We start from the raw sequence: 12,985 nt of genomic DNA, 5'->3' as shown, positions 1-12,985 counted from the left end.
CAACTCAAAGATCCTCCATCATCACAGCTGGGGCTTCATTTCGCTCTTGTTCCACCCAGCACTTTCTTTTTCATTTAAGTGAGTACACTCCAACTGCTTCCTACCATTTTAGTGGCTCGAGATCCTTATATTGGCAATCATTCAGGCAGCCTTGGGCTTACTGTGTGTGTAGGTGTGGATCAATGAAAATCAATAGCTTGAAAAAGCTACACAGCTTGTTTCTATGGTCTTTGCACACACTATTTCTCTTCATAATCTCAGGAAAAAAAGTAAATAGCAACCTCACCTATGCTTATAAATATATGTTGATGTAAATTGAAATGGACACTTGGTTGGATCTGTTTGTGTTTATCAGGAGGCCAAACAGGCCCTTCAAGCACAGTGTGACTGACTGACTGACCTGGCAGAGGACGGTGAAGTCAACTGTTATTACAATGATTTTATTAATTCCCATCTTAAGGTGATTGGGGAGCTGGTCGTTTGAGATAGCTGGTTAGTCACTAATTCTCAATAGAATAAAAATAACCCACAAAAGCAGTACAATCTATAAACAATAGACTCTACCTCTGTCTTCTGTACTCTCTCTATTGTAATTCACAATTTATTTTACAGTCATATAAACTAATTGAAAGAATTCCATAAAACAGCCTTTCTACAGAAATAATTATTGTACTCTTGCATATTGCACCCAATATCAGATGTCAATCATTTGTGCATTAAACACAATTTTGTTGGTAAAGGAACTCAGTCACTTTGTAAAATATGCTGTAGCAACATCAATTGACTGTTGGTTTGGAACAATGCTTAACTGTTGAGCAAAATGTTTTGTTGACTTTAGTCCTTTTGATTTTAGTCCTTTTTCCAGCTTGCACTTTTTTGTGGGGAATGAAAAAAAAACAACCATAGAAGCAGCTCATTCGTCCTGGTAACAAACCTGCTGCCAGTGTGCTTTTGCGTGGTGCTCCATTTGTGCTTTACAGGAGCGTCGTTTAAAAATGACGCATGGTGTAGTAAGATGGAAACCTTGGTGGATGTGATACGCCTGATGGATCGGTTGCCACTGACCGGTTATTTATTTGATTATTTTTCCAGATTTAACTCAGCCATGAATTACAGGGAGGAGAGACTTGGTGCTGCACTGTCACACTTCTGCAGATATGGTTTGAGCTGATACAGCTAGGGCTGTTTGGAAACCCCAGAATAATTGATCACAATTTCAACATATTGTGTCAGTGTAAACTATCTTGTTTGTGCACAAAATCTCTAGGTCTGTAATATTTTCTTATTTAATACTGTCATACTTTCATATCTGAGTGGTCATATATTACTTTTAAATTGCTTTGTATATAGGGACACGGTATGTATGTGTCCGTATATATACATATATTACGGGTGTAAAACAACATTATCTGTATTTGTATCTGTTTAGTCCTCAAAATATTTGAATCTGTTTTCATATTTGGATTTAAACCAGAATTTCATGCCCAAATTGCCCATACTGAGAAACTGCTATTTAGGCTTGTTATATTTGATTTTTTATTTATTATTGCTATTATTAGGTTTTGTTAGATTCCAGAAAGGTTAACAAAATAATCTGTGCCTGAATACTTTGTGCTCATTTCAATTCTATTTTTTGCAGTTTCTGTGCTGTATTTGGGGTAGCACAATGTATATATACACTATATGACCAAAAGTATGTGGACACCGGATCATCACACCCATATGTGGTTCTTTCCCAAACTGTTTCCACAAGGTTGGAAGCATGCAATTGTATAGAATATGTTTGTTTGTTGTAGCGTTACAATTTCTCTTCACTGGAACTAAGAGGCCAAAACCTGTTCCAGCATGACAATGCTCCTGTACACAAAGCGAGCTCCATGAAGACATGGTGTTAAGTTTGGAGTGGAAGAACTTGAGTGTCCCGCACATAGCCCTGACCTCAACCCCATCACCTTTGGGATGAACTGGAACACTGACTGCACCTCAGGCCTCTTCACCCAACTGAATGAACACAAATCCCCACAGCTACAATGCTGTGGAAAAAGTATTTGCCCCATCCTGATTTCTTCTTTTTTGTGTATCTCTCATACTAACTTGTTTCAAAAATGAAAAGAAAATCTAACATAAAACAAAGGAAACCTGAGTAAACACTAAATACAGTTTTTAAATGATAATTGAAGCAAAAAAGTTATCTAATATCAACTGGGCCTGTGTGAAAATGTATTTGCCCTTATTACTAATCCCCTAAATCTTTGAAACTACATTCATAATGGGGTTCAGTTGGACCGGACGTAACCAGGCCTGATTACTGCAAACCCTGTTCAATCAAATCAACACTTAAATAGAACTTTTTCAACAACGTGAAGTTGGTTAAAAGGTCTTACCCAGTAACACACTATGCCAAAGCTGAAAGAAATTCCAGAAATGATGAGGAAGAAGGTGATTGAAATACATCAGTCTGGGAAGGGTTACAAAGCTATTTCAAAGGCTCTGGGACTCCAAAGAACCACAGTGAGAGCCAATATCTCCAAATGCACAGTAGTGAACCTTCCCAGAAGTAACTGACCTTCCAAAATTCCTCCAAGAGCACAGCAACGGCTCATCCAGGAAGTCACAAAAGAGCCAAGGACAACATCAAAGGAACCACAGGCCTTTCTTGCATCACTGTTCATGACTCCACTATCAGAAATACACGGGGCAAAAATGTCATCCATGGAAGAGTGGTGAGGTGAAAACCACTGCTAACCCAGAACATTAAGGCTCGTCTGAATTTTGCCAAAGCACACATTTATGATCCTCAAAACTTTTGGGAGAATGTTCTGTGGACTAATGAGTCGAAAGTGGAACTGTTTGGAAGACAGGGTTTCCGTTACATCTGGCGTAAACCAAACACAGAATTCCACAAAAAGAACATCATACCTACGGTCAAGCATGGTGGTGGAAGTGTGATGGTGTGCGGATGCTTTGCTGCTTCAATGCCTGGGCAACTTGCAATAATTGAGGGAAACATGAATTCTGCTCTCTACCAGAAAATCCTAAGGAAGATTGTCCGGTCTTCAGTCTGTAAGTTGAAACTCAAGCGCAACTGGATTACGCAACAAGACAGTGATATCGGAGTAAGCCCTATTTCTAGAAGTAAGTCAAAAACTGATCTCCAGTTATCGGAAGCGTTTCGTTGCAGTTATTGCTGCTAAGGGTGGCACAACCAGATTTTAAGTTTAAGGGGGCAATTAGTTTTTCACATTGGTGATAAGTGTTGGATAACTTTTTTTTTGTTTCAATAGAAACAATTTTTTAACTGTATTGTGTGTTTACTCAGGTTGCCTTTGTTTTATGTTGTATTTCATTTGAAGATCTAAAATTATTTAGTATGAGATAGACACAAAAACAGAAGGAATAATGATTGGGCAAATACAGCACTGTATGCTCCAAAATCTAGTGGAAAGCCTTCCCAGAAGCGTGGAGGTTATTATAACAGCAAAGGGAGAATAAATCTGGAATGAGATATTCATATATACATAATATAATTAAGCAGTATTGCACAAGGAAGTGTGCTGTTGTGGGGAATATCAGCCACAGTCACGAGGCTGCAGGTAATCACAGCTATACTGATATTAAGTACAACCTCGCAATATTGAGTATGATATTGCTTTTATGCAACAGCTCTATAAACAAAAAAAAACAATTTTGATTAAATGACATTTCAGACACAATTTGACCAAATACTTTACTTTTGCTTCATCAACAAAAACATTTCCCAAAGAAGCCACAGCTGGATAGATTGTTGCATATTGACTCAGTAATGTCACGACTTCCCCTTTAAGCAGTGTGCTGCAGAGCATGTGAGTGCACGCTGCCGAGCATGGTGCGCGAGCACCTGCTTTTTCGTTTTTGACAATCGTGACATTTGGACATTTGCATTTGTTATGTTTTGTTATGTCTCCTCCCTGTTCTGTCATTGGCTGTTGTTTCACGTGTGTCTGAATTGCCCTCAGCCATCAGCCATTATGAGGCTGATTATGTTTGTATATATACCGCGCGCCTCCCAGCACACGGTAGATATTGGATAGATTAGATACTTCGTTTAGATTCCTTACGATAGTCATAGTCATAGTCATAGTCCACGCTGGTTTCTCCGCTCCCAGTCTCTCGCGATTGTTTGTTTCATGTTTGGTATATTGACCCTGTATCCATTGACTGCGACCTTGATTCCTGCTTTGCCCCGTGTATGCGTGTTTGCCGATTGCCTGACCTTTTGCATGTTTCTGGATTACGTTATTGGATTACGTTTTGGATTTCCCTGCCTGTGTCTCTCTTAAATAAAACTGTTCAAACTGCGATTGCATCCGTCCTCATCTACCTTACGTCACGAGACGTAACAGAATATTCCGCCTCACCATGGATGCAACAGGAGAACAAAGAGAGCATCACAGCAGAAAATACACGGATTACTGGCCACGATACAAATCAGTCCAGTTTCCCCAGAGGACTGCCGCCGAACTCCCGATAGAGACTTATGGGTTGGAGAGCTACCCGTTGTTGTTCCTGGTTCACAGTCAGGTGTATTTCGCTAGCCTGGCACATCCCAAGCCTGTCAAGAAACGGTGGCTGGGATTCTTAGTGTCCCGGTTTTATGGCCCGGCACATGACTGGGCGGAGCAGCTGGTCCATACAGGGTCCAGTGCCCTCAATAACGTCACTGAGTTCGCTGAACTTTTTCTGCACGAGTTTGCACAGCCAGGGAAACTAAAGAGCCTGGATTTCCTGGAGAGGGGATTTCATGGGACGAACATGGCTGACATACCTTTCCACCTATATTATGAGTGGGTGGACCAGGGGGCAGTCTCCACTGATTCGCTTCAGGTTCCGGCCAGCGTGGTGGATGTGGCACCGAGATGTATGACTGTCGGCTGCGGGAAAGAGACTCAGCTCCAATGTCCCACCTGCAAGAAGCTGGGCCTCCAGGAAGCATTTTTCTGCTCTAAGGAATTCTCCAAGAGCAGCTGGCGTCAGCACAAGCGTCTACACAGAAAAGCCCCTATGACACTACAGCCAGAAGTCAACGTAGCGACCTCAGAACCAGAGCTCGAACCTGAGACCCACAAGGAGGTCTCACCTGCCGAGCTCCAGCCAGAGGTCCACATGACAGCCTCAGAGCTCCAGCACGAGACCTACGGGGAGGTCTCAGCTCTGGAGCTCCAGCCTGAGCTTAATCTGGCAACCTCAGAGCTCGAACCTGAGACCCACGAGGTGGGCTCACCTGCCGAGCTCCAGCTAGAGGTCAACAGGGAGGCCCCAGCATCAGAGCCCCAGCCGGAGGTTAACCTGGTGACCTCAGAGCTTGAACCTGAGAGCCACGAGGTGGGCTCACCTGCCGAGCTCCAGCTAGAGGTCAACAGGGAGGCCCCAGCACCAGAGCTCCAGCCTGAGGTTCAGGAGGGGGTCTCAGCTCCACAGATCCACTGTAAAGCCCAGTTACTGTCCCAAGTGTCTGTTAACATGGACGACCAAGTTCTGCTCAAGCCCAAGTCTACCGACACGGCCGACCAAGTTCTGCTCAAGCCCAAGTCTACCAACACGGCCGACCAAGTTCTGCTCAAGCCCAAGTCTACCGACACAGCCAACCAAGTTCTGCTCAAGCCCATGTCTACCGACACGGCCAATCACGTTCTGCTCAAGCCTGAGTCTGCTGACACGGCCGACCACGTTATGTTCACGCCCAAGTTTGCTGAAAGAAACAACCAAGCTCTGCTCATGTTCACGTCTGATGACCTGACCAACCAAGTTATGCTCACGCCAGAGTCAGAAAAACCGTTCGACCAAGTTCTGCTCATGCCTGAGTTTGCTGAAACAAACAACCAAGCTCTGCTCATGTCTACGTCTGATGACCTGACCAACCAAGGTCTGCTCACGCCTGAGTTTGCTGAAACAAACAACCAAGCTCTGCTCATGTCTACGTCTGATGACCTGACCAAGCAAGTTATGCTCACGCCCAAGTTTGCTGAAACAGACAACGAAGCTCTACTCATGGCTACATCTGCTGATCTGACCAACCAAGGTCTGCTCACGCCTGAGTTTGCTGAAACAAACAACCAAGCTCTGCTCATGTCTACATCTGATGACCTAACCAACCAAGTTATGCTCACGCCCAAGTTTGCTGAAACAGACAACGAAGCTCTACACATGGCTACGTCTGTTGATCTGACCAACCAAGTTATGCTCACACCAGAGTCAGAAAATACGTTCGACCAAGTTCTGCTCACACCCGAGTTTGCTGAAACAGACAACCAAGTTCAGCCTGCAGGCTCTGCTGAGTACGTCACTCTGCTTTCCTGTTCAGCCGAGGACATCTCTCCGCTTTCCTGCACTGCTGAGTACGTCGCTCTGTTTCCCTGCTCCGCTGAGGACGTCGCTCTGCCTTCCTGCTCCGCCGAGGACGTCTCTCTGCTTTCCTGCTCTGCCGAGGACGTCGCTCCGCTTTCCTGCTCTGCCAAGGACGTCGCTCTGCTTTCCTGTTCAGCCGAGGACGTCGCTCCGCTTTCCTGTTCTGCTGAGGACGTCGCTCTGCTTTCCTGTTCAGCAGAGCATGTCGCTCTGCTTTCCTGTTTAGCTGAGGACATCACTATGCTTTCCTGCTCCACTGAGGACGTCACTCAGCTTTCCTGTTCTGCTGAGAACTTCGCTTTGCTTTCCTGCTCCGCCGAGGACGTCACTCAGCTTTCCTGTTCTGCTGAGGACGTCGCTCCGCTTTCCTGCTCTGCCGTGAACATCGCTCTGCTTTTTTGTTGCGCTAAGAACGACGTGTGGTCTCCTGGTTCTGCTTGGGACATTTTGCCCAGGGGGCCGGGGCCGCCAATGAAGATGCATCCATTATGGCACTCCGGGAGGAGTGCCCTTTGGGGGGGGCGTTCAGTCACGACTTCCCCTTTAAGCAGCATGCTGCAGAGCATGTGAGTGCACGCTGCCAAGCATGAAAAAGCACCTGCTTTTTCATTGTTGACAATCATGACATTTGGACACTTGCATTTGTTATGTTTTGTTATGTCTCCTCCCTGTTCTGTCATTGGCTGTTGTTTCACGTGTGTCTGAATTGCCCTCAGCCATCAGCCATTACGAGGCTGATTATGTTTGTATATATACCGCGCGCCTCCCAGCACACGGCACGGAATATTGGATAGATTAGATACTTCGTTTAGATTCCTTACGATAGTCATAGTCATAGTCATAGTCCACGCTGGTTTCTCCGCTCCCAGTCTCTCGCAATTGTTTGTTTCATGTTTGGTATATTGACCCTGTATCCCGTGACCGCGACCTTTATTCCTGCTTTGCCCCGTGTATGCCTGTTTGCCGATCGCCTGACCTTTTGCATGTTTCTGGATTACGTTATTGGATTACGTTTTGGATTTCCCTGCCTGTGTCTCTCTTAAATAAAACTGTTCAAACTGCGATTGCATCCGTCCTCATCTTCCTTACGTCACGAGACGTAACAAGTAACACTTAGACTCACTGATAGCTCTTTGTAAATGTAGTAACGATTTCAATGTTAAATAATAAGACTAACAAATATAAGATTAATTAAGAAACATTTCAAAGCATTCCCCACCATGCAACTATAATAAAGCTTTCAGCACATTGCAGGGCTTGCATAGTAAACAAATGTTGCTACAATCTGGACTAGCTTTATTACCTAGTGTTGGTTATTGTATCCTAATTTACTGCACTGTAAAAATTGCATATTAATACTACCACTTCACTCCACATTTCACTTAATTTGGAATTGCGAATGGATTTTTCAATAAGTGGCTATTTAAATTTAGTCCCTACTTGTTAATGATGCTGTGTCCATAATTTGTTTGTAAGGTTCAACAAACAAGCCACCATGTGATGTTACATACATTGTCAGTGTGGGCTAGACAAATTGACAGAGCACAAATACAAATGATTGGGGCTAAAGGTTTATACTGTCTTATAATAACAAGTGGGGGAAATAGCACCTATTGAGGCTTTGGGAAAAATAAATGGCAACCTATCAGACTTTTGCTAATGAAATGTGTCTGACAAGCTGTCGCTGGAGTTGATTTTGCACAGAAGGCTTGTCACATCTTCACTATTGCTGGCAGGGCCCTGAGACGAATTACTGAAGTCAATAATTTGCACCAGCTCACCAGTCCCCAATGTCAGGATGGTAAATTGAGTCAGTTTTATGACCTCAAGCAGCATGCTAGCACAATATTGAATACAAGGTATAATCTAAAGTAAAAGGCTACTAGTTCAAACATTTTACTATATCCATTTAGCTTAAAAGTAGCATGCATGATTGTGCTATGTTGTAATTATGATCATAACCCCTTTTAATTTTAGAATTTATTTCTCTTTTGATGCACTTTTTAAAGTATGAGTGGAAAGCATAGAGTATAGATTTTTAAATAATAATAATAATAATAATAATAATAATAATAATAATAATAAAACATGGACAGCATTAAGAGACATCGATTCTGATTAGTTAGTAGTTACAGTTTCAGTTTTGTAGCTTAGATCCGAAAACTTCCATATCACACATTCTGTTCCTGTTTCTGGAGTAGTGAAGCATTTGCAGCCTGATATAACGTCTACAAAATTGCATAATATAATCAAGCACAAATCACCTGCTCTAGACAACAGTGAGGCCCTGCACAGTAGTTGGGATTTGGTCTGCCCATTTAACCTGAATTATAAATCTGTAAATTGACATTGGCTTGTGAAGGACTATGTATCATGCAACATCGAACAGGACTGTGCAAGAATATACAGTGTTATTCAATTTATTGTTTATCCTCTGCTACACCAGTCATGTGCTAAAATGTGATATTTACAATGAAAATGGTTTCATGGGTTAAACACCATAGACCCATAGACTGTCGTAACACATTTGTTTATTCATTCATCTTCTCTAACTGGTAAGCCTGGTCAGGGTGGATCCAGAGTCTATCCTGGGAACACTGGGTAGAAGGTGGCTAGTCCAACACAGGCATCTCTCTCTCTTTCTCACTCACAGACACACACACACACACACACACACACGCACTCATACACACACACAGGGGCAATTTATGTGTTCGGAATTAAACCCAGGACTCTGAAGCTGTGAGGCAGCAACACTACCCACTATGTCACTGTGCTGCTCCATCATAATTCACATTATACTCATTTAAATTAAAGATGATTTTGAGGAGTTAACATCTACCTTTTGTAGAGGGCTTTTTTCTTTATTGCCATTCATATACACAATGGGTTTTTTTTTTTTTTTAATTTGATTACTTCACTATTTAGATTAGAAATAAGAAGGCATATAATCAGGGGGGAAAGAACTAAAAGTAGATAAGTTCTGTTTATGGATTGGGGAAAAACAACTTTTCGCTGGTTGATTACAAAAAGTTTACAAAATATCCAATATCTAATTATTTCAAACTATATGTACTACGTAATAACAATACCTACATCATACATCTTGTCAACCATTCTTTTTGTGGCGTACAATCTTTTATCCTTCAATTGAATGTATTTGTTGTTTGTATTATTTGGTAGTGTCTTCTGTATTTTACAGTCATACATCAGGAGTATGTACATATTACATTAGAGTCAGGAGAATTATAAACGTTCAAAGCATGACTGAGTCACATGACAACAACCTGTAACTGTCATTATGCAGTTATAAGCTGTTCCTTTATTAAACACCCTTATAGTTCAACAGCACAGCCACCAAAGCAAATCCTTACTTTCTAAATTAATAACAAATTCATAATTGATCAAATTGGCCCATATAAAGCGAGAGGTGTTTACACTAACACATCCTTCCAGCCTCTTGATCCTGCGTCCTGTGGAAACTGTTGGAGAAGCACCTCATAAAACTATGAAGCATGGTGGTGGAAATGTTATGGTTTGGGGTTCCTTTGGTGCCTCAGGGACTGGATAGCTTGCATTCATTGATGCAACTATGAATTCTGCATCATAACATAGAGTGCTTGAAGAACAGGACAATGATCCTAAGCACACTAGCAAATCCATCAAGGAATCTCTCAAAAAGAAGAAATGGAGGGTTATGGAATGGCCTAGTCAAAGCCTGGATTTGAATCCCATTGAAATGTTGTGGGGGGATTTGAAACGAGCAGTAAATGCAAGAAAACCCTCAAACATCTTGCAACTGAAAGAATACTGCATGGAAGAGTGGTCAAAAATTCCAGCAAGCCTGGTGAACAATTATGCAAAACGCCTACAAGAAATTATTTCTGCTAAAGGGGGCAATACTAGCTTCTGAGGCCTTTTTCCACAGAAGAATATCACATCTGTTGATCTTTCTGTTGAATAAGTGATTAAAAAAGATAATTTTCTTTGTGGCTTTGTTCAAGTATATCAACTTTATTAATAGGTACTGTTTCAAAGATGATCAAATGTTTGCTTGTCCAAATATGTCAAAAAAGCCATAAATTTCCATGGGGTGTACTGGGGTGTACAATCTGCCCCAGTTCTTCTGAAGACTTTGACTATCACACATGCTTCTGTTTTTCAGCAAAACCCAGCAACCTTATTATGTTTTTTTGGCTGAAAATATGAAATATGAAATATGTTGCTTACTTTACTGACATACAAATATTTTTCTCTAACAATTTGTTTTTGTTGGAAGAATAATGTTTGAAAATCTAAAATGTTTTGTACTGACTTAATAATGCAGAAGTCATAAAATAAACATCTATAACTCATTTCTGCACAGTCCTTTATATTACTTTATATTATATATGATTATACTTTATGTCTAAATTTTGAATAACTGATTACAGATTAAGATCAAACATATAAGCCAATCATATAAATAACCCTAACCATGTATTTACAAGATAAAGTAAACTGGATGTGGGTAGTACCATGGTGCAGAGTGTAGAATTGCTGCCTCTCAGCGTTTTTTGTTACTACAAAAACAATGTTTATTTTACTCTTAATACAAATTTTAAAGTATATCAAGTAAGTATTTCTTAATTCTTAAGAAAGTTCATTATAAAGGGAACATGTCATGCACAGGGAACACTGGAAGGTTTCAATATGAGACAAATGAAAAAAGAAATACAGCATCATATTAAAAATGCAAGAAAGAATGTGTCTTATGTCTCTAGCATGGCCCCTGGGAATACACAGACTACATCACAGAGATGTCTTTACAGAAAGGTCTTTAAATATTTAGGTAAAATTGGAAAGTTTAGCCTCTAATTTAGCCTTCCCAGAAGAGCAGAGATTATTATAACAGCAAAGAGGGACTAAATCTGGAATGGGATGTTCAAGTGGCCACATAATTTTGGCAATATGGTGTATTTAATTTATTCTTTAATTATTATTATTATATTGCCACTATTTACACTACAGTAATGGTTCTAAAACTGTTATTAATTTGGCCACAACTGTGGATAAACGCAAGAATTGTAGGCTGCACAATACTTACTAACATATAAATATTCATTTGCTAGGTTGGGCTGCTAACGTTTTTACAGTCAGCTCTTACATGACTGATATGATACTTTCACAATTTATTAGACTAGGCTGCACATTAATGGGACACTAGATGCTAAAAGAGATTTAAAAGAGATGAAAGAGATCAGTAACTCCTCCTCATTGCTTTATTCTCCCCTGCTGCTCATCATGAGAAGGTAATGTCATCATTTTATAATTTACTTGTATTTACTTGTACATTTGTTCAGTTTATTATTATCCATCCATCCATCCATCCATCTTCAACCGCTTCCTCCTTTTCAGGGTCGCGGGGAACCTGGAGCCTATCCCAGGGAGCATCGGGCACAAGGCGGGGTATACCCTGGACAGGTGCCAGTCCATCGCAGGGCACACAATCACACACACATTCACACACCCATTCATACACTACGGACACTTTGGACATACCAATCAGCCTACCATGCATGTCTTTGGACTGGGGGAGGAAACCGGAGTACCCGGAGGAAACTCCCGCAGCACGGGGAGAACATGCAAACTCCGCACACACAGAGCCACGGGAATCGAACCACGACCCTGGCGGTGTGAGGCGAACGTGCTAACCACTAATTATTATTATTATTATTATTATTATTATTATTATTATTATTATGGGAACATGGCACTGATGTTGGGTGAGGATGTCTGGGGTGCAGTTCATCCAAAAGGTGTCTGTGTTCCAGTTCACCCCAAAGGTGTTCAGTGGAGTTGAGGTCAGGATTCTGTGCAGGACACTCACGTTCTTCAACTCCAACCTTAACACACCATGTCTTCATGGAGCTCGCACAGGGGCATTGTCATGCTGAAACAGGTTTGGGCTTCTTAGTTCCAGTGAAGGGAAATTGTAATGCTACAGCATACAAACACATTCTATACAGTTGTGATGGTCAGGTGTCCACATACTTTTGGCCATGTAGTGGATATTATATAGTAGCTCTCCAGAAGGAAGGTAAGGTTATTGGGAATTAATGTCAATGTTATCAGTGCTTAAGTAGTTAAATAAGAGCACAGATAGCTAGTAGTTCTGCAGGAGAAATATAAGACTCAGTAATCACTGCTTAGTTAATAGTGAACTCTTACTAAGATACTTAGTAATTAACTAGTAGTTAATAAAGAACTACTCATTTGTTCCTGCTTAATTCCTGCATAGTTACAACAGTACTGTAAAGTGAAAGATACTCTTCTCTCAGTGGGAACTGAACTCATGATAAGTGGAAAACAATGCGGAAACAGGGATTACTGGGGCTGGATGAACAAAATCATTGACTAATAAACTGAATGGTCTAAAAGTACACAAATGAGTGACAAGAAATGTCATCCTTATAGCATCTGGATATGATCTTTTATTAGTATTATTATTATTATTATTGTTATTGTTGTTGTTGTTGTTGTTACTACTATTATTATTGTTATTATTATTATTATTATTAATATTAATATTGTGATATTATCCTTGTGGCTTTGTTCAGGT

The sequence above is a fragment of the Ictalurus furcatus genome, chromosome 6 (assembly GCF_023375685.1).
Source record: "Ictalurus furcatus strain D&B chromosome 6, Billie_1.0, whole genome shotgun sequence".
NCBI classification, from domain to species: Eukaryota; Metazoa; Chordata; class Actinopteri; order Siluriformes; family Ictaluridae; genus Ictalurus; species Ictalurus furcatus.
This window is presented reverse-complemented; position numbering follows the sequence as displayed.